Raw genomic sequence first — 22,168 nt, forward strand, 5'->3', positions numbered from 1 at the left:
AAAAAAGAGTGGGGCAGATCTAGAAAAAAAAAAGGAGGGGGGAGGGGGGGAGAGTGGGAAGATTTATAAGGTATGTACCTGAACCCAATAAAGAAACAGACAAAAAGGAAGGTATAAAGGAAGGTAGATGCAAGTAGGAATTTAGCAGATTGCTAACTTCTAAAAAGCACAGGAATCATCTGGGATGCAAAGCAAAACATCATAATAAAGAACAAATGATTATAAATACTATGTTTCTTCCCCTCTTTGCCAGGATAAGTAAACATGAACAGATATCCCAACTTGTTCCCTCCATATGTTTTCACAAGTGGTGTTTTGTTTGATATGGAAGAGATGCTTTTCCATGATGTGATTTTTATATTACTGTATGTGACTTTAATCTAAGATCTGATTATTTCTGGGGGAAAAAAAAACATTAAAAATTAATCTACTCAACTATATCCTTTGTGGAAACAGAGAGGGCAGTGTTGTTGGGTTCTCCTATTACTCCTGTAAAGGGTTTTGCTAACTCTTTGAGGTCCACACCTTTCCTCTGACACCTCTTGGAACAATCCTGATGCTTGTTCATCCTTTTAAAGGGTAGAAGTGGTCTTTTGGCTCACATGAAAGCTTGTTCTATGTAGATCACATGTTTCTGCCAGGCCTGTTTAGCTCATTGTAATAATAAACCACAAACGGGTTCCAAAAAATAAAGAGTGCCTCTGCATTTCAATTTGTTTTCTTTTAGCATAACTTCAGAGATCAGAATGTAAGATGAAACACCAATCTGCTTTTTTTGGCCTGTATCCTTGGTGTATTATGACAAGTGAATTATTGCAGGCTTTGTAGGAATACATTATGGGGTATATTATGGTCCTGAGAGTCTGTAGGGATCTGGAGGAAGAAAGAGATTTAGCTATTTAGCCTGAGTCGTGTTGGGACACACTACTTGTGGTGTGTGGTGTCTTCTATGGGTAAGTGCAGGGACCTCACTGACATACGAGCTTCTTCCTGGCCTCATGCTGCTGACTTGATACATTAGGATCATAGTAATGAAACCTGTCATTCAAGCCCTGGTGTCACCGGCTGCTCTGCCGTGGTTGACAGTCACCTCCCAAACCAGTGTTCGCTGAATTTCTATATCCTGGTCGCTGTGGTTGGCAGTGGCCTGGGAGAGGGAACCTACCTCCCCCCATGTGCAAGGGTGTCTGTGGTTTTGGGTGCAGGTATAGCAGAAGCCCATGGCAGGGAGATGTATACTTGTTCCACCACTGTAACAACAGTTATTTCACTGTGATTTGGGGTAGGCTGGCAGCACTGTTATCCAGGCTGCTCATTATTTCCCACCATAAAACTCTGGGGTTTGTTTTCCGCAGCTCTTCCAAAACTTCACTTAGGTTAGCTTTCCATGCCTTGGGCAGGTTTTTATTTCTGAAAATATCAGTCAAAGTAGTTCTGCTGTTTATGAGAACAAGGCAAAGGAGTAAACAACGCATTGGTTTCCAAGGCTAGAAAAGGTTAGGTGACCTTTTCTTTGGGAAGTTCAAGTGCCTTGGAGCTTTGCAGTAGGGGCTCTCTGGCACAAGAGCTGACTTTGTCAGGCATGTGCTTTTTGGCCCTTTAGGGAAAATCCACTCATGCTTTGCCAGGGTATAAACAGTTGAAAATTTGCAATTTATTCATACTCAGAAAAAACTTGTTAAAATTTAGCAATGAAAATCCCTGTGGTGTGTTGGAGCTTCCACAGCTTCATGTGCTGGACAGACCTGGCGCTGCATGCGCCAGGCTCAGACTACAGAGATGGTGCCAGAAGGACTTTGTGATGGCTCTTTCCTACTGCTTGATCCGTAGTTGGTTAGAGCTGATGTACATCCATCTATCTTGTGTCTCCTCTGGCTTTTGCACCCAGAGAGGCTGGAAAAGGAACAAACAGTGTAGGCAGAAAGACTGTGCAGTTGGGTCAGGAGGCTGACCAGCAGGGTGCAGGGCAAGAAAGGGACATGCTGGACATGGGAATTGGGATGAAATGTTGTGGAAGCCAGGATACGGAGGAGGTGCCGGGTCTTGAAGTCAACTGCTAAGGCATGTATCTGGGAGATGTATATTTTTGCTACCATGCAGACGTATTTCTTCAACAGAATAAACTGTGCTCATTTATACTCCTTCCAGAAGCACCCTCATGTTGCTGTTTGATGTCAGGTTGAAAAGCTATATCTAGATGATTATTTTTATCCTAGTACTATGCGTGTTCTGTAAGTATTCACAAAAGTGGAGTAATCAGGGCTTTTTTTATTGTTGCCTCTGTCATTAACATACCTACGACAGAGACAACAGCTTCTTTCTTGTTTTGGACCCTTTGGACTCAGTGGAAGATTACATTCGCACATGGCTTGGCTTATAATTAACCACAGATAATTATCATATTCACTGTTACAAGAGCATTGCCAAAGAACAAGGTTAATAAGCAGAGTGCACAGGATGTGTATGCACACGGTTTTCACAGGCACACATTGCAGGCTTGGGAGAATGGACAAGATGTTGCATGTGTTTTGCGAATTCTTTTGTGAATTTACAGCAATGTGGATCCTCCTCCTGCCCCCACGTTTACTCAGGACGCTTTCACACTGATGTATTTTGTGTAGGTGCTGCAAGCTCAGACTGTCTACTTGGTTTTCTGTTTCACAGGCCTGTGCTAGCAACCTGCTGGACCTTGTTCTTTGGAAGGATGTCTCTCCTCTGGTCTTTTCTTCTCTGCCACTGTTTTACAGTTCTTAATGTCTGTTTCTCAGCCTTCTCTTGGCTGCCAGCAGCCCACAGTTCCAGGTCTGTGCATTGCTCTGGTAGTTCTGCCAGGCTCCTGTGGGTCTGGACAGGGTTCTGTTGAGAGAAGCATTGACCAGTTGCTGGGGGCCAGGCCAGGACCTGACCCCAGCGTGAAGTGCTGGTGTCAGCAGCATGGGGGGAAGCTGTCTGTGGACAAGAAAAGGTGGCGCATTGCTTGAAAGTCCATGGGGCCTTGTTCAGTCAAAACAGAGCCACTGCCAAACTGCTAATTGCAGCTCTTGTTTTTCACCTCCTGCCTTCACAGGTTAAAAATGGAAATTCATCCCTTTGCAGAGCCCCTTGCCTCCCCGTAGCTCTGGGGGGACCCTAATCTGCTACCACCTCCTGCAGTGCTTGGGTAGCTGCCTGACAGTTTTCAGCATCACTTTCTAAGACATTTTTCTTTTCTCCAAATGCTTTCCTTACGTTGGTGTGGCATATGGTTTTGTTTTAAGAGCAAAATGGTTTTCCATGAGCAGCTGGTGAGGTCCCTGCACACATTTTGCTCCAAAACGCAGAACCCTAGAAGACATCAATTCCCAGTAGAAAGGTTACTTACATACAGCTGCAGAGAACTGCTTTAAAGTTCTGGAAAGTAATATCGTAGTCAGCTGACTTAATTTAGTCACTTTGATTAGTTTCTTGTGCCTGATGGCCGTATGTCCTGAATAATGACAAATGAGGCTCCTTCGGAGATCACATCTATATGCACTGAAGTAACAACCAGAAAATAAATCATCATTTGTTTCAGAACTAAACCCAGGGAAAATGGTTCCAGGATACAAGCAGATTAGCTGGACAGCATTTAAAACAAACATGATTACAAAATACATGTATTGTAGCCAAAAGTATTGTTTGAAAAGAGGGTTTTCTTAGACTTTCCATTCTTAAATAAGGTGGAGAAAATGTTCTTTCTAAAAAGGAAACAAGGGAATTAGAGAGACAAAGGCTAGCTTAAGAAATAAAACCACATCCATTCACTCACAAGTTTTCTCTTCTGAATGTATGGGGAAGAATGGGCAGGTTGTAAAGTCAGAAGAAAAGAATGTGTTTCTTCCTGAGAATTTGGATTTGGGTAATTTTATCCAATTTCTGTGTCTGTAGACAGAAACTTGCTCTTTCCTTTAGGAATTCTGTTGCTATCACTTGCATCCTACCCTGCTGTAGAGTCCATCAGCCCAGGCAGGACTGAGCTGAGCTTGAGCAGTAATGGCTGGAGAGGCAGCACTGGCTCTGCACTGGCTTTTGGCAAGGGGCATCTCAGGAGCGTGCTGTGGGATTTTTCCGTAAGGAAATGTCTGAACTGACTGTTTTAGAAATCTCTATTTTTGCTTCTTCCCCTACATTAAATAGAGCCATTCATGACGGTCTGCTCACATGCTGTGTCTTTCCTGTCCCAGTTGTATTTTTAAGTGGCTGCTTGGGCCAGCCAGCACTCTTCCTTTTCAAGTGTAAGACTCTTGGTTTTCCTGTACAGTTTCTTGTGGTCTTTAATGTTTGCACTCCCAGTATATGGCTGTGTCCCTGAGTAGAGGGATAAGAAAAAAGAAAGAAAAAAAGAAGTGCTCTGTGGGTGGCAGTTGTACCTGAGAGATCACCTCAAAGGGCAGGAGGTCACTAGGGGTGCACACTTCTCCTGCCTGCAAGGTCAATGTACCTTGTAATAACCTGAATTTCTACACCGGTGAGGTAGCTCAGGCCACCAAATGACAGCCACAGCACCTGTGAGGAGACTTCATGACAGCATGATTTGCTCCCTTCCTTCCTCCTCACTCTCGGGTGCAGGAGAGTGCAGGAGGTACGTGGCTGTGCTTTTGCGGTGGGTCACATCGGTAGTGCTGCAGCTGCGGTGGGCCATTAGGAAGTCTCAGCACAGCCATACAGGGTTTCCTCACTTTTCTTTCCTGGGCTATCCTGGGTGGAGAGAAGTTGTCATTCATAAGTTAATTGAGTTTGAATTTGTGTCCTACTCTCTCCAAGGTCTTCTCAGCTTGGCAGGTTACTATCCAAGCAACAGCAAAGCTATGCCTACTTATTTTCATCATGGGTTCTTCCACCTACTTTTTTCATCATATTGCTGCTGGTGAGAAGGCTGAGAGTAGCCCTAGCTCAAATCAGAAGTGCAGTAGGAAGATAATTTCAGACTGTGACTAAATTGCAACCTGGTGACCAATGGACCCAACAGGGAGAGGTCATAAAAGATGACTGGTACCATTGGGATAGTACCTTGTGCTTGAAGTTAAAGGTGTTGCTCAAGAGACCATGCACATTAATGGAAACAAGTGGCTGGGAGTCTCTCTAAAGGTGTCATTATGATTTTTTTGATTGTGGTGAGAGTGGTTTGAATTTTAGAAAGATGTCGTGAGAAAGCAGGTTAGCATTTTTTCTGAGCTTTCCTCTACTGAGCTTTATTTCCTTTAAAGCACTCTTGTGAGATAAATTGAATGTTGTTTGCTTTTACCTGAAGATAATGTAGGAGTATTAGTAAAGCCTTTATTGGTATTTTGGTATTAGCTATTTAGTATTAAACTGTATGGGGTCATTTTCCTTTGAATGCTAAAGATTCATGTACTTATCTCTACCATGTCTGCATGTTGGATAGTGATTTTTGCCATGGACCCATAGAACATGTCAACAGCCCAATGATACATTTCATAAATTTTCTGCCTTTATTTTTAACAAGAATCTAGATCTGCTTAGCTCATATTGCTTGACAGAAGCCTTCAATCTCCTGAAATGCCTAAACTGCATTGTTGAAAATTGTGGAGGAAATAGATAGCAATTTTGCGTTTTAAAATAATGAATTATGCTAATCCGTTGTCAGTCTGTCTTAAAGTAAGGATGAATCACAACAGATTTTCTATGAAATAGCAGACCCTGACTAATTCTAGAGCAATATTTCTGTTCAATGGTATCAAACTTGGGTCTTTAAAGTCTCTTCTTGTCAAAAACATAGATTAATGTAAAGTAAAATAACAAGAAAAGTGTACCACAATTTCTCAAAATGAAAAACTCCAGAGAAAGGCTCGATGGCTTCTCAAACCTCTGTAAGGAAAACCAGCCAGCCACCCTGGACTGAATTTTTAAACTTATAAATGAGGTTGCAAGGTGACAAAATCTGCAGGATGAATTTTAGACAGGAAGCTGAAACTGCCTGCATCTGAAGTGCTAAAATGTGACAATGATTGCATGTGTTTTTAAAGCAGGTGTGAAAAATCACAGCTATCTGCTTTCAATAAAGAAAGGGCAGGAAATTCACAATAAAACAATAAACCCATAAACATTAAAATACTCACGTACAACAGGTGCTGAGATGTACAACAATATTAGAATGTAATAAAATGATTCGCTGTTGTCCAAAATGAACCACAGCAGGGATAAGGCATTTGGCTACATTCTGCCCTTGACATGAATTAGTTCAAATATCCAAAGCTTACATGTGTCAGAGAGGTAATTTCTTTGGCAAAGAGAATGGAAAGCATATTCTGGTTCAAATCACCTGCTTTACTCTATTGAGAGGTCTCTTGTTTTGGTACTTTTTAGCATTTTTTTTTCCTAAAGGATGATTCACCTGAAATGTGGATTTTTTCACCCTTTCATTCCCAAAATTTCTGTGACTGTGATTAGCTCCCAGAGATGCTGGTGAGGTGAGGACCATATGCATCTTGCCCAGCATACAAAGCAATGGAAGCAAAAAGGCTTTGGTTTTCTTTTATGTGTGAACTCTGTCCTTCTGCCCTGTTGGAGCTGGTCTGCATTCCTGGCATCAGCTGCAACTGAGAGCAAAGCTTGGCATGTCTTGTGGCCTCCTTTTCTGACACAGAGCATGAGTGGTGTAAGAGCAAACAGGAGGCCCGCTCAGGTCAGTGAGCATCCAGCTGCTGAGAAGTGGACTTGGAGGGATAGAGATCTGAATCCCTGCTTGGTGTGCTCTCTGAATTTGGTGTATTACATAGCTGAAGGAGATATATTAGGTATGGACACTGAGTAATGCACAGGGAAGACGGGAAAAAGAAAATATATTGCAGTCTTTTCCCTAACCAAGCTGATTGATTAGCACATAAGCACTGTTAAAAGTGTGACTGCAGTCTTCAAACTGTCCTTAATGCTTAAATCTACACGGGGACCAGCAAAGCAAGTGCTCTGTTCAAGCCCTCATTTTCTGGGCTGACTATGAAAATCAATGTAAATGTCTTTAGAAGTAATGTTGGTCTCACTAGATGCTCTGCAAAGAGGTTAACAATGAAAGAGGTGCTAATCAGCTGTTTCCTGCACATAGCATGGTATTCATATAGTGATCAATCCACTGTTCACTGAGGTCTATAGAAGAGCTGTGTTAGTGGACCCTAACTCCTCAGTTAAGAGGTTTGAAAGGACTACAGAGAAAAAAGACTTAACACAAAATATTTGCAAAGAATATAAAGTAAATTCATAGATGAGGGATGACAGGTTCTGTCTTTTCAAGATCCTTTTTTTAACTGAAAGATTAAGTTAAGTCTGGCCAAAAATATTTGGTTTAAATTTTAAATGTTTTTCCTTTCTTTATCTGAATTGCCTACTCATGATCAGATGTATAATTTCAAGATGGAGGCGGTGCAAAAATGTGTACACAAGTACTTCATTATGTGTCCCACATGTAAATGAAACTTCTCCAACATTTGTCTCTCTACTTGTGTCCTTGGTTTCCCCTGACCTGAGTAAAACAAAGCTTTCCGATCACTTTAGGCTATATTGTTGCAGTGGCATGTGGCTAAAGTAGCTTATACAGATGAAGCCATAAAAGGTGTTATGCCTTCTCACAGTTTTTGGTGCGATTCTATGCTCATCTGAGCACTAGTACTATGATAAAACAGCATCTACACTGGAAACTTTTGCCAGTGTAATTATGCAAGGCAACAAGACCTCTCTGGTGCGCACTGTAAATAAGACCCAACAAGTATTCTATATTACAAACAGATTGAGGACCACCACAGACTTTCCTCTCCCCTGTGGGTTTGTTCATTGTTTCTGTTACAATTGCCAAACCACGGGCTGTAAAACTTCCTTGAGTCCCTGCTGTATTTCCATGCTGGGTGCCACAGCCTTATCAACGTGTGTCATGCACAATGGCAGTCAATACTGCTTTTTCACCTTTCTCTTCTGCTCCTGAAACCCAGCAGCGTTACCCGACATGCACCAGATATGGGGTTTTTTGGTTGTGTTTTTTTTTTTTTCCACCCAATCAGCAAAAATATAAGGGTTTTCCTAAGGAAATCTGTGTGAGCAGGGATGTGGCACATATTAATAAAAGAGCTTGAGCTGAGAGTCTAATTTCTATTATTCCTTAAATACATCCAAAACTGTCTGTGCTAGCCTTTGTTGGCAGTGAAACATAACGTGGCTCGTTGCACTGGACTCCACCCAGAAGGCTGCAACAAATTTGCCGTTTCCTTTAAAACATTAATGTAACTGATCCTTTCTTTTACAAGAGTTAGAGTGGCATTGCAGAGGCCCCAGCTTGCAGCAACAAGCTGGGAAGTGCACCGGTGTGAAATACCAGTCAGTGCTTCCTCCATGGGGTGGGTTTTGGCGAGGAGGTGTGAAGCACATCTGGTCTGCGGCTCCATCCTCCGGGAACAGCTCTAGCCACACTTTTTACACTTGGCCTGTGCTGTCTTAGAAGCGCATTTGACATGCACCTTTGAAGGGCAACGCTGATGAAAAGGGCAGGGCATACTCTTTGTTTGTTTGTTTGTTTTTCCAATAGATTGCAAAAGAACATGTCTGTTGGATGACCGATTTGAAATTCCTGCGTTAGGAAAGTTGATGCAGTAATATCATTGAAGGTAATAACAGAAAGATCATTCTCATGGCTTTCCAAAACCAGCAAGTGGAGATGGTACATTATCAGAAAGGAGACACGTAATGTTCCCATCTCCTATTCTGACTTTACCTCCTCTTCTTGTCATTCCTGGAATGCTAGTTTTGACAACTGTTTGATTTCTTCCCACAAACATCTGCTGTTTCCTATGCTATTTTTATTGCAGATTTCCTACACATATAGCTCTCACAAACTGAAGGTTAATTCCTCGGCATAGGGGAGCAGGCAAATCAGAATGTCCTCACTTCAATGGGTACTGACCGCCAAACTGTTTAAAACTCCTGGTCTGTGATGTTAGAGTTCAGGAAAAGTGTGTTCAGCTAAATAATACCAGCAAGGGTGCAAAGCTCTAATTTTACATATAAGCTTTACTCTGTTCTGGTTTTGGCTGGGGAAGGGAGGATTTGTTTTTTTAATTTAATTGCAGGTTGGGTGAGTCAGTTTGGGAAACCTGGATTGAACTATTGGTGCTCTATTCCTCTGAAAGAAGAGGAAAACATTCAGAACCTTATCCAGAAACATAACTTTTTCTTTTTTTTTTTAATCTTGAGGGTCAAATAGATAAGAATCTAAATGTTCCCATAGAGTTATTAAGAAGCTGAATTTAAAAGAAAAATACTGGCTTTCCATGGTCAGCTTGTCAGCCTTCATTTGCCACAGCAAATCCTGTATCTTGTTCAGCAAGCAATCTTTTTGACCTTGCTGAATGCTCACTCTGGGCAGAGGAAGTTTGCTATAGGGCCACTGAATTACTAGCGTTTGCTTTACAGTATGTAAGAACTGCTGAGTCACGTGTGGTATCGTTTTAGATGACACCGTCTTTTCATCCAGTTTATTTTGCCTATCAGTGTGGTGTGACATTGCAACAATGACTGCATGACAGAAATAGGATGAAGGTTTCTGTCTTCTGACATTTAGAGAATCAGACACTTCAAAGCTTCTTGGTTTCTCTTGAGAAATAGCTTACCATGGTGGCCTGGTTTAGATAAAAAGGAGGAAAGAATGTGCTGGACAAGTGCAGCTCTTTTTTTTCTCTCTGTACTATTCTTAGGACTTGCATTTCCAATGGTGTCTGGCATATTTCGCCATGAACACTTGTGCTGAATACTGATAGGATGAAAACTAACCCTGAATTTTGTCTGCTGGTCCCATTTCTGGCAAAATTCCTCTCTCCACCCCATTTGCCTTGTTCAGCTTCCCATGAAACATTCCCTTCTCTGTTCCCACATATGGAGGCTATTATCGAATTTTGCTTATTCTTCACCTGGGGATGTGTATGTGGTGTGTTTCCTTCCAAGCCTATCTCCACAATGGCATCTTTCTCACCTAGCCTATAAAAAGCCTTCTCCTTCTAATAATCAGCAGTCATCCTTCCAAACCTTCTAAAACTCCATTCTTTTCATCCTAATACAAGAATGACGAACCAGGCTTTGCAGATAGATAGCCACATGAATCTCATTTCACATGCCTCTATCTTTGGCTGCGAATAACATGTGGTGTGGCAACCAATGTTCTTTGGTTGGTGTGGTACTCCTATTGCCACCCTTGCTCCCCTGAGTCTCTGCTCCTCTTCTGTCCAGCCCTAGCTCCTGTTCATGTCATCAATCAGGTTTAATGTTGTTCTCCCATGTACTCTGGAACACTGTCTTGGTTTCAGCTGTAATAGCTATTTTTTTCTCCTTCTTAGTAGCTGGTGAAGTACTCTGTTTCAGCTTTAGTTTGAGAACAATGTTGATAACACATTGATGATTTAGTTGTTGCTAAGTAATGCTTACTTTTCAGTCTCAAGCTCTGCCAGCGAGGAAGGTACAAGAAGCCAGGAGGAAGCAGAGACAGGACACCTGACCCAAGCTAGCCACAGCATGTCATGCCCAGTATATAAACTGGGAGAAGCTACCTGGAAGGGCAGGTCGCTGCTTGGGTCTTGCTGGGTATCGATTGACAGCTGGTGTATTTATTGTTTTTTTTTCCTTTCCCCTTTTAGTTTTATATTCTCTCCTCTTATTTCCCTTATCATTATTATTATTATTAGTTTTGTGTTATACCTTAGTTGCTGGACTGTTCTTATCTCAGCCCATGGGAGTTACATTCTTTCAGTTCTCCTTCCCATCTTGCCCAGAGCATGGGGGGAAAGATAGATGGGTGTGAGCAAATGACTGCATGGTACTGAGTTACCAGCTGAGTGTAAATCACGCCAGACACCTCTTTTCCTACCTCCAGTTTGGACTTTTATCACTTCCTCTTCACCCAGCACTGCCTTTGCTCTCATTCACATGTGATCCTTTGCTCTGCCCAGACTCAGAATCATCCCATCTTCCTCATAGTCCCAGATCTTCTCAAAGAGGCTTCTGTACTGGGGTGCCCATCCTTCTTTTGCTGCATACTGGTCCTAACATGTACTACTTCCTGGCAGGTGTGGCATCATTAATTATCATAAATGAATACTTCAGGCACATGCTGAATCTAAGGAAGTCTGATTTCTAATGGATTTTAGTTTCCTCGTTGATTATGATTTCAGTGGGATTATGCGAAAACTAGCAGGAATACTCATCAGCATGCTCCTGTGGATCAAGACTTGACGAGCACTGCAACATATCAGAAAGCTTTAGTCTGGCTTTCTGGACACCAGAGAATTCTGAAGGGTGAGAAACTTAAAGAACTGGTTTCTATGGCAAATCGTGAGAGGAATTCTCTTGCAATTTACAAAATGTACGTTCTGACTGAAGATGTTACTGAAGTTAGGCTGGTCATGATCATCTTTTTGTTGGGATGCTCTGGGTTATGATAAGCATCATCCTTACAGCATTTTTCTGTCTGCAAGAGGTCAGAGAAGGACTTCATCCTCTGGGTGGCTTCTGCCTCTCACCAGCTACCAGCAGCTTCATTCTTGTATTGGCTAACGAGGTCAAATATATCGGGATGAGATGAGGTGAAAGGGTTGCTTTTAATAAAAAAGACACACAAGCAAACAGAACAGTATTCCTTAGGAAAAATAAGAATGACCTAGAATGGCAGTGAAGTGACCTAGCTCCAGTACTTTGGTTTGTGTACAATATCTTCTGTGCTGCTTTCTTACTGTAAACTTCTTGGAACAGAAATGTCCACTTATAATTCCACAGAGCATTGCAGAGTCTTTGCATTCATTAAACAAACAAATGTAGCAAAGTTAGTTACTGGTAATTTTCAAGTATGGGGATCACTAGCTTAAATGATAGGGACCCCAAACATTTTTAAGATTGAAGCCAGTATGAAATACTATTTTAATTTTTTTTTTTTTTTAATACTTAAAACTGATTACTTAAAATCCCTATTGGTAGTTTAGAATTGCATTTGAGTTGGACACCAACTTCGAAATTGCTAGAATGTTTTTGAGTTCCAGACCTTGGACTTTTGGGCAACTCGCTCTGATCAATTACCAGCGTTGCTTTGAAACATACTTTGTCCACTTTCGTCTTCTGTTGGTTTTATCAAACCTTCACAGCTGATAAATACTGGGCTTGATATCTTAAAAAATATTCAAATGCCTGCTATAGTAGCAAAAATGCACAGCCATTTACCAGATACGGTGCAACATTGAAACTTAGTAAGTATAACTTTTAAAGCTCTAATAATCTAAAATTATCTGTTTGGTTGAAATTATTTATGGTGCTTACTTTAGAAAGTGTATCATGTCTCACTCCTGCTGAGTTCAAACTTTGCAGCCAGTTACCTCCCAGCTGGAGAAGGCCTTGAACAATAGTGGAGTAAATCATGGGGAAAAGCACAGCTTTTCTGAAGGATTTCTGTGTTTTTTTGTTTAGGTACTTTTTCCTTAAAAAATGAAGAATTAAGAAGCAGTTGTGGGATCAGTGCATGCTTGACTGGGTGACAGGATTGTATCCTGCAGGCCAGTTGGATTTCTCACTGAAAAAGTTGATTCTCCTCATTTGAACTTTGCTCTTTGTGGGTTTCAAATGCATGATACAGCTGGAGGCAGAGTTTCTCACTGTGAAATATTTCTTACTGAGGAACTTTGGAAAAAAAGGGAAACAGCTTCCTAATGACTGTTTTAAGCCAAATAAAACCTGTAAACAGCATGGCTCCTGCTGGAATTAACAAATTAATCATCAAAACTAATGATCCTTTTAGGAATCTACCAAAAAAAAGCATTACAAATTTTATTTCATAATGGTCATAATGTATTCAAACATTCCAGAGGTTATCTCATATGATGAATTAAAAAAACAGTCAAATCCTGCTTGCTTTGTAAATGGTTTATATCACCAGGATAGATTCTAATAGCAGAATAGAAACTGTCATGTACCTTAATTAATGTATTAAAATCATATTTGAGGAATTTTGTCTTTGAGAAAAAAGAGAAAAAATAATTTTTTTTCACGTAAGGAGTTCTTTCCTTCCAGTAAATTAGAAAGATGATTTATACAGAATTACAGTATGTTTGTCTCCTAATTCAGATATACATAGGGAGTAGCTGCACTTATTTCAGGCTGGCACCAGGGTGAATAGGGACAGCATATTACTCTTCTGTTTGGTCACTATTAGACATACAGACATCTTTCTGTGATTCCATAATACGTCCTCATAGGCAACATTAGTGCTGGCCAGAATCTAAGGGTCTGGATCCCTCTTTCAGGCTTGAAGTATTGTCACGCTAGTCTTAATTTGCTACACTTATTACCTGGGTTTTAAGCCTTAGGTTAATTCAACTTTTTGATAACTTTCATTTTGAGAAAATCCAATGACAAAATATTTGCTGTTGGTTGCAATATTGCAAATGAAAATATCATATAAAGGAATCATTTCAGATCAAATCCTGTAGCATTTATATGTGCAAATGGTCTTAACAAACTACTGATGTAAAGGTATGAATCTTGAATTAGAAAACTGTGAACCCTTTACAACTGAGTCAATTTGGTATTATTTTGATGCATCAAACCACCTAAGTAGAACTACCAATAAAAAACTGTATCACATATAAACTATAACAGTATAAACTACCACTACAGAGATGTGCAAGTCTTCTGTTCATAATAATCCAAGGGAAAAGTTGCATGGCAGGTCAAAGAAGTATGTGAATGAAGTTGTTGCTAAATTATGTGATTAGTATTTTTATCACTACCTTTGCCTACTCATTGTGTCTCTGCCTGTCAAATCAGTTCTTTGAATTCTGATCCACAGGCATGAAATGGATACTTCCTCTCCCAGTAAATCCCTTTGTATTTAAACAAAACAGAGCTTGAATGGGGATACTTTCAAAGAATAAAACTGTTAGCCCTGCCATATTTCTGCTGGCTCAACAAACAGCTGAGTAGGATTTATTTGCTGGCAGATGGAGGTGACTAATGATGTAAGCAGAACTTTTTTGCATGGGCAACTTCCAAATGTTTAGCTAAATGATGCCTGACAGGAAAGGCAGCAAGCGTCACATCCATTTTTATAAAGGAATTTAAAATACTACTCAGTTTTTTGTTGTTGTTTTGTTTTGTTTTTAGTTTGATCTCTCTTTTTTTGGTGACCTTGTTTTCTTTTTATTGTTTTTTAAACTGGGACCTAGACATCTCCCTTTAGGCAAAGTGTCTGCTTAATACAAATGCTTTGGCATGTATGCACCTCTAGTTATTGCTGCATGGAGTTACTCTAAGAACAAAAGGGAGAGAGTTACAGTGAAGTAATCTGACTTAGTTTGGCTGAAAGATCCAGAACACATTACAGAGACCACCAGGTTTCATTGACTGTACTAATTCTCCTTAATTAAACTCCTTGTGTAAGACTGATGTCCCCAAATTTGTGAATGTGTCAATCAAAACAGAACAAAATGAGGTTTCCCGTAGTGATCAGACATCTCCACCCAGGGCTTGAACCCACTAAAATGAGCTGAGCTCCAGGAACTGTGGTGTTAGAACCCATTTTCAAACCCCCTCCCTGCAGCTTTCTTATTCTGCATCTGATTGAGGCTTGAGCTGGCTCTGCTTTATAATTAACTTTGGAGACTCTGGAAGCTTTCAGTCTTATCCAGAAACTTTATCCTTTCTGTCAGCAGAAGCTGAGCGCTTTCCTCAGGGTTGTCCTGTTTTCTCCCATGATGAAGCCCCCTTTGGAGGTTCTCCTTAAGTACCCTGTTCTCCTGAAATGCCCAGACCTTCTGGAAGACCATGTGTTGTTTTTCAAAGGTGCTGTTGACTTGTCACTGTTAAAGACCAACTCAATGAAATCAGTCCCAAGGGCTTGGGAGGCCACCCCTGCCTTGGTGAAACTGCACCACTGGAACAGAGGGAATGAAAGCAGAGGGGAGGGAACTCCAGCCCATGCAGGCTGTAGCACATCATTTTCTGGTTGTAAGCATCCACCCTGCTCTGTACCTTAACCAGTAGTAACTCAAAAATAGTTAAGGATTTTTGGAAAGAGAAAAACAAAATGTTTCAAACATGGGATGTGACCATGTATTGTAGACTTGCAATGGTTCAAAACCATTGCTTTCCTTGGTTCTGACCTCTTACATTGGTTTCCTCATTTTTGAGCTCTCCTTTTATGTGGCTTAAGACAGCCATAATCAGTTTGATGAACATGCTGAAAGCATTTCTGCTGCAGTGAGTTTTGCTTTGTGGCTCAACTATTGTGTGTCCTGAACTCACTTTTGTGGGTTGCTAATGAGTAACTCAGTAACAGCTGCGCCTATCCCTGTTATTTGCAGCACCTATGCACGCAGTTAAAGACAGCTATATCTGTGCTTTGATATTCTTGAATATTGTGCAATCATGATTTTCTTGATCAGGAGATTAAGAAACATAAATCTATGGGTATATTTTTATTTTTATCATATCTTTATAGGGAAATTAAACCGTTCCTGCACAGACTGGTGATAGAATTTTAAATATCCCTCTGTTCTTCATCTTCACACCATTTATCAGGGTGCCTGTCATCTCGGTGTCCCTGTCATCATCAGATATTTTATTCTTTGAATGTTAATTTATGATTTGGATGTTATTTGAAAGATAATTTGGCAGATTATTTTTAACTGTTTCTGTTCATATTGCATTTTGATCTGGCATTCAAATTAGTCTAATTTTCTGTGCCCAAATCCCACTGAAATTTACGTGAGTACTTCCCTTTCTCAAATTTTCTTGGAGAATCACTTGTAGTGACCCCTAATCACTGGCTAAGTAGGCTTAGTCAAGCTGAAACAGCGTTAGATTTTTTGTGATACACTTTTCTCTCTTCAAGCTGTCTCTTCAGTTCTGCAGTAAGTTGTGTCTTGAAATGATGGAAGAACTTTGTTCAGTTTTACAAATTTGCATCCATATATAGAAAAAAAAATATTAAAGACTATATCAAAGCCTATGGAATTTGATGAGTATCTTTCAGTTTCCATTGTGTTTTTGATCCAGCTGTGAAAGCAGACAGAAATCTTTCAGTCCATTTCCCCAACTATTTGCATTTTCTCTTTAGGTTTATAAGGCTGTGCACTTCCTTAGGGAAATAAGGTTCTATCTGATGTATTTTTTTGTTTGCAGGAAATAGTTGAAACCTTTGATTTATTTATAACTCTCCCTCATGGACTGACCCTGTTGTGTATCATCTGAAAGTGAACTTCCCTCAAAACAAATCGCCCCAGTGATGACTTTGGAGAAATAAACATATGGCAACACAAGGAGATTTCTGCAAATTTTATTTACCCAAGAATGCAAGTTCCTAACAAGTCAGAAACTTCTTTCCAATTCATTTCTTCAGATATTTGTGATATTCCTACAATGGCACAGGATGACACAACATTTAACTTCCTTGCTCAAAGCCAGATGAATGGACTTAAATTACAGCAAAATCCAGCCTACTTGTAAGTGTGCATAGTCCAGTCAGCAAACATGTAACACTGGCCTTTTAGTGTACACTGATGCACTTTCTGGGGAACATTGTAAATGGTGATGTGCTCAGTGTAACCAGGGAGATAAAATACCAGCTCTGCTGGTGTCTCCTGTCACAGGGAGCAGATTTGGGGAGTGCCATGGACCCCAAAATAATGGGCTTTGGTCTCATATGGCTTTGAGTAGGAGATATTTTACACCCACTTAGTCCTATAGAAAAGAGATGGCAAAAAGCAGTTCCTGGCATCTCCTATAGGTACAAAAGAAGATTTAAATACAGAAAGGTGAAAGACACTGTTTTGCTATTTCCTTTGCTCCTCTCAGTACATATCACAATAAACAACATGTGTGAGAGGTTTATTCTTAAAATATTTCATTGCCAAATTAGTACATTATCAATGATGTCTGGCAGCAGAACAATAAAAAAGCTCAGATGATTACAGAGCTGAGGCCAGCTGAGCTTTGGATGCAAGGGGTAAAAACAATGACCCAGAAAATATAACTGAATGAAGTAAGGATAAAATTTGCCTATCTTTGTGCCTCAAGTAAAACATCTTAGGACCCAAGGGCCCAAATACCAGACGTAGACCTCCAGATGTAAGTATTCATGAGAATCTTCAGAGTTAAACTAGAATACACCCCTGACAACAAAATAGAAAATCAATGCTTATTCACTGGATACTGGCAAAACATAAGGAATGATTACTCACCTTGTGCTGATTTTGCATCTTTTCCATTGCTGATTGTGGCTACAGGTCTGCAGCCTTTGCTCTATCATATATGCTCCATGTTCCAGGAACCAATATGTGCTTGGTTCTTGTGGTTGCTACCCCAGTCACTGTATTGCCAGGAATTTCTATATTCTTTGTATGTTTGGCAGCTTGAGGAGTTTATACACACATATGGGATTTAAAAGAATTTTGTTTAATGCTTTAGATGTAATTTAAACTAATGTCTTGTACACTAAAAAGTCTAAACAGCATATGTTTTGAGCTCCAGGTGTTTCCCTGAGGGAAGTAGTGAAGAGGAGAACCTAGCAAAGTGAGACTGTAAACAACTACTCTGAAGTATTGTATCTGGACACCAATACATATCTCTACACGATGGTAAGTGTATTTTAACTCTATTTTAAAATCAGTCCTTCATAGCTATTTCTTACTCTGAACACACACATGGCCTTACAAATTAAATGTAGTGATGAGGTGATGCATAATAAACACACTAATTGACAAAGTAGGATTCAATAAGAGTTACAAAAATAGAGAAAGAGCTCTTAGAGATAGTATGAGAAAAAAAAGAAAAAACAGCAAAAAACTGATCACAGAATATGTTAGAAGTCCTGAACCAGCTTCATGTAGAGCATTCACAGTATTATTGGAAATTAATAAAACTAAAACATCAAATTACTAAATAAAATTAAATTACCAAATTCAGTGCTGAAGCCATACAAACCATAATAGAGTGTGTCTGCCTTATAAAATGGTTACTACTTCCTGCTGAATATTTGAAATCTTTAAACTGAGAGAAGTGGCTCCCTTTGTTGTACTGCTGACTTTAGCACGCCCCCCCCCCCCCCCCTTCACCTTTGTGCCAAACTAAAGCTTTAGGGCAGGAATCTCAGTGTCCTGCTGAAGGGTCAGTGTTTCCCTTTCCAGAGCTGCAAGAAGTGTGGAGTCACTTGGATAGGTTGTCAGAGGTCAGTAGCATTGCTAGGAATAGAAATGAGATCTTCTGCTTCTACTCATTTTAATGGAATTCTATGTTGTTGTTTTAGAAAGGGCTTAGTGATGTTTTCAGTGTTATAGAAGTGGAACTTGCTGAGACAACAGCCAAGACAACTTTATTCCAGAGCACCTCTTAGCTGTGGTGCACCTGTGTTTAAGCCAATATAAACCCCAAAACAATAAAACGTAAATTTTGGGTGCTTGATCTGAGACACTTCAATACTTTTTTATCTTTGAGCTTTGAAGTGTCTCAGCTTGTGCTCCCAAAGGGATAACAGAAAAGAGGCAGGGAAATAGTGCAGAATACTGCTATCATCTGCGGTAAGAGATTTCACAAGCAGAATCTTACAACTGCATTTTCCTAGTCAATGAATTGTAGCACTAGTGAGTAGGATAACAGGAGGTAATTGCAAGACACCAAGCTAAGAAAGCACTGCTGAGGCACAGAGTTGCAAACATTGGTATAGATCAGCCTTAAAGATTAAGATTTACTCACATCATTTTTTGTGATAATCAGAGTTAGGTCGTAGAATCTGACACCTTTACTTATGTGTGACAAGCTGTAGCTGAGGTGAAGACCCCAGACCACTGTACAAAAGAATAACTGATTTTTTTTTCTGAAAAAAAGATGGTCCAAACCTGAACCCATTGGGAATCCAACATCTGTTCTGAAAAGGGGTTGAAGAGGTAACCCCCACTCCTGTCCCCTGCAGGCTGGGATAGGAGAGGAAAACAGGAAATTTTATTCATCTTACTTTCTTTCTTTTTCGACTTTCCAAGTTACAGTCTCCAGCTGTTTCCATAAAGTTTGTTTTCTGAAAAAAAAGAGACCTCTATAGAGCCCTTCAGCTTTCTTCGAAGTGGCTCTTTGTTGAAACCTGCACTGCATTTTTTTCAATGATTCCGGAGTAGTTGTCTTTCTTCTTTTCCCAAAACAAACATCTCTTACCCAGCTTCTCCTCAGCCTGAAAGAAAAGAAACAAAAGCAAAATGAAAACAGCGGCCTGGGGGTGAAGAGAGAAGAATGGTGTCTACAGCAAGAAATGTGGCCGTGCAATGTCAGACCTCAAGAGTTTATCACAGGAGACAAGTGAAAGCCTACCGGCAGTCAGGCAGCAAGGGTGCCTTCCACTTTGCCTAAAATCAGCACTTTACAGAATGTTCCCTGATACAGACTGACAATAGCACTCAGTGTTTTGGGACTGCTGGGCTGGTATTTTAAGTGGTATTCATCATGTACCCTGTATCCCACTTGCAAGGCAAGTTCTTCCAAGTTTTACCCTTCCCAGAAGTGCATTAACCCACATGGACTGTAGAAACTGGCTGCTTTCATTTCTTCCCTCCTTTGGTATAGGAGCAAGGCCAGAAACCCCTGCCAATGCTAGGGATCAATTAGCTGTCTTTGAGGCAGTTGGAATAGCTGTCATTGTTGTTCTTTCCTCTCTTTCTTTGCAGCTCAGAGAAGTGAGATTGTTGGGTGTTTTTCTTAAGGTGTCTGGAAGCAACTGTCTGAAGTAGAGAGGGATAATCTGTAGAAGTGCCTCTTTGTTTTGCAAGTCCAGCTTATGTTTCAGGGCTGTGTAGCAGGAAGTAAAAAGCAGCAAATGATATTTATAGGCAACCAATACTCCAGTGTTGAGGCCAAATTATGAATACTTTTTGGTGAGGATATTAATACAGTCTTTAATACTTGTGGTTTGTTTTGGTTTTTTTTTTAATGCCTCATATTAGCATACGTACAGGATGTTTAAACTGTTGGAGATATAATGCAAGGTTTTACACAACCAACTTTTATTCATGTTGGAGATAGACCTATTCTTATCTCCTGAAACATTTCCTGGTTTTCAGTCACTTATACTTTTGTGAAACATTTAGCATTGCAATGTTAAGGGTCTGCTTTGGACTGATTTTTCCTGGGAATTTTCTGTAAATTTTGTAGATGTTGCTAAGAATAAAGAAATGGGAAAAAATATGCTTCTGATGACTAAAAATTTGCTAAAAGAAAAGTGACAGGTTTCAAATCAAAGTTCACAACTGGAACTTGATGGGGGAAGCTATGACTGGCTGAGCAGCTGTAGATCTGCCAAGGGTACTGTATCTACAGGACTAGCTGAGGGAAAAGATGAGGATAAGGACCCAACAAGGCTGAGGGAATTAAGAAGTTGGTGGAGAAATGAACTAGGCAGTCAAAGTGCATGTCCCAGTTCCCTGATAGTGGTTTCTGACACTTATCACCATTTTCTGACATGCCATTAGCCAAACATCAGAGATCTCTGCAGTGCATTTCAAGGCCCCATTTACCTCCTGGTAGACTTGTGAATGGCAGCACAAAGAAATCTGTTGCTTTTTTGAAAACCAAATGTTGTTTACATGCCAGCTGAAGAAAATATTAAGGTTGGAAACTTTGGTACTACTTGTGTTTATGCAGGTTGTCTTTCTTGACAAGGTTCGTTCTATAAGCAGCACCAGAAGTTCCAGGAACTGGTCATGGTTACACAGTTGAAGACACTATAAGACCCTTCCCACTTCATTGATCCCAGAAATGGGAAGCAGTGTAGAGAAAGAGACAGAATTTGGGAAGAGAACATATGGCAAGGGAGTGACGTTCTACTCTGGAGAATTGGATACTATCCCTTTTTCTGTCACACAGCTCCCATGTGATGATGATAGCTAAGTCACTCAAGCCAATCTTTTCAGAAGCTGTCAATAGTTTTACATCGCTTTTATTCTTGGTGCAGGACTTGTAGGCGTGCTGAACTCTCAGAGCTGAAGTCAGTGGGAGCCATGCTCCCAATAAAAAGTAGTATTCAAAAAATCAGATTTGAGGAATTTAAAATCATGTCCAACATGATTATGTTTGGTCTTAATCTTCCTGAGATCCACCAGCTTTCAGTGTGAAGGGACACTGGCAAGCCCTCTCACTTTGAAGTGGTACTGTACAGGGAGTTCACTGTGAAGCTCTCTGTTATGAGGGAGTTATGTCTCCAAGAAAACCCTATATGGAAAAGAGGGATACTGTCTTCAGAGCAGGTTTTGAACAGCATGCAGGAAATAAGGCAAGTGTAAGTCATGTTGAACTGCAAGAAGAAAACAATAGGTGGAACAGCCTGCTTATATCACTAGCATGCCATCCTTGGAGCCGTGTGAATATGCTAAAGACATGCATATATATACATATGTCTTGTCATCTACAAACTCCTCCAAATTCTCATCTTGCTAGCTGTTTTCCATGGATGTTTAGTAAAGTAGAAAGTGTACAAATGAGGAAATAAGCAATTTCTCCACGTTAGGCAACTTCCCGTACAGGAAGAGATCACCTTTTTCACTTTCACTGCAAAAAGTCAGACTGTTAGTACTGCAGCAAGTGGGCTCAGCCCTTTTCCAGGTCTGACACTGCCAACATTTGCTCAGGTCTCTGACAAATACAAGACAAGCACAAGATGAGAAAGAAGCCACTCAAAAACACAATCACCAGTGCTCTGGCCTGCATTCTTGATTCCTGCCCCATTACCTGATGGTTTCACTAGCTTGTCTGAAACTTTCCTGAACCATGGCTCTTCCAGTGTGTCCTGGGTTCAGCAGTAGCAGTCAATTTTTCTCCTTCTTGGTAGCTGGTGCAGTGCTGTCTTTTGACTTCCAGCCTGGGAACAGTGCTGGTGATACCGATGTTTTCGGTTGTTGCTAAGTGATGTTTACCCTGACCAAGGACTTTGTGAGGCTCATGCTCTGCCAGTGAGGAGGGGAAGCCAGGGGGAAGCAGAGACGGGGCGCCTGACCCAGGCTAGCCAAGGAGGTATTCCATACCACAGCACGTCATGCTCGGAGTGGGGGGTAACTGGGAGTTACCCGGAAGGACATGGGCTTCTGGGTCGGACTCGTTTCTTGGCTGGTGGTATCGTATTCTCTTCCCTTGTTATTTTCTC

The sequence above is a fragment of the Pezoporus wallicus genome, unplaced genomic scaffold, assembly GCF_028554395.1.
Source record: "Pezoporus wallicus isolate ANWC-B61680 ecotype Strahan unplaced genomic scaffold, APGP_CSIRO_Pwel_v1 contig_5709, whole genome shotgun sequence".
NCBI lineage: Eukaryota > Metazoa > Chordata > Aves > Psittaciformes > Psittacidae > Pezoporus > Pezoporus wallicus.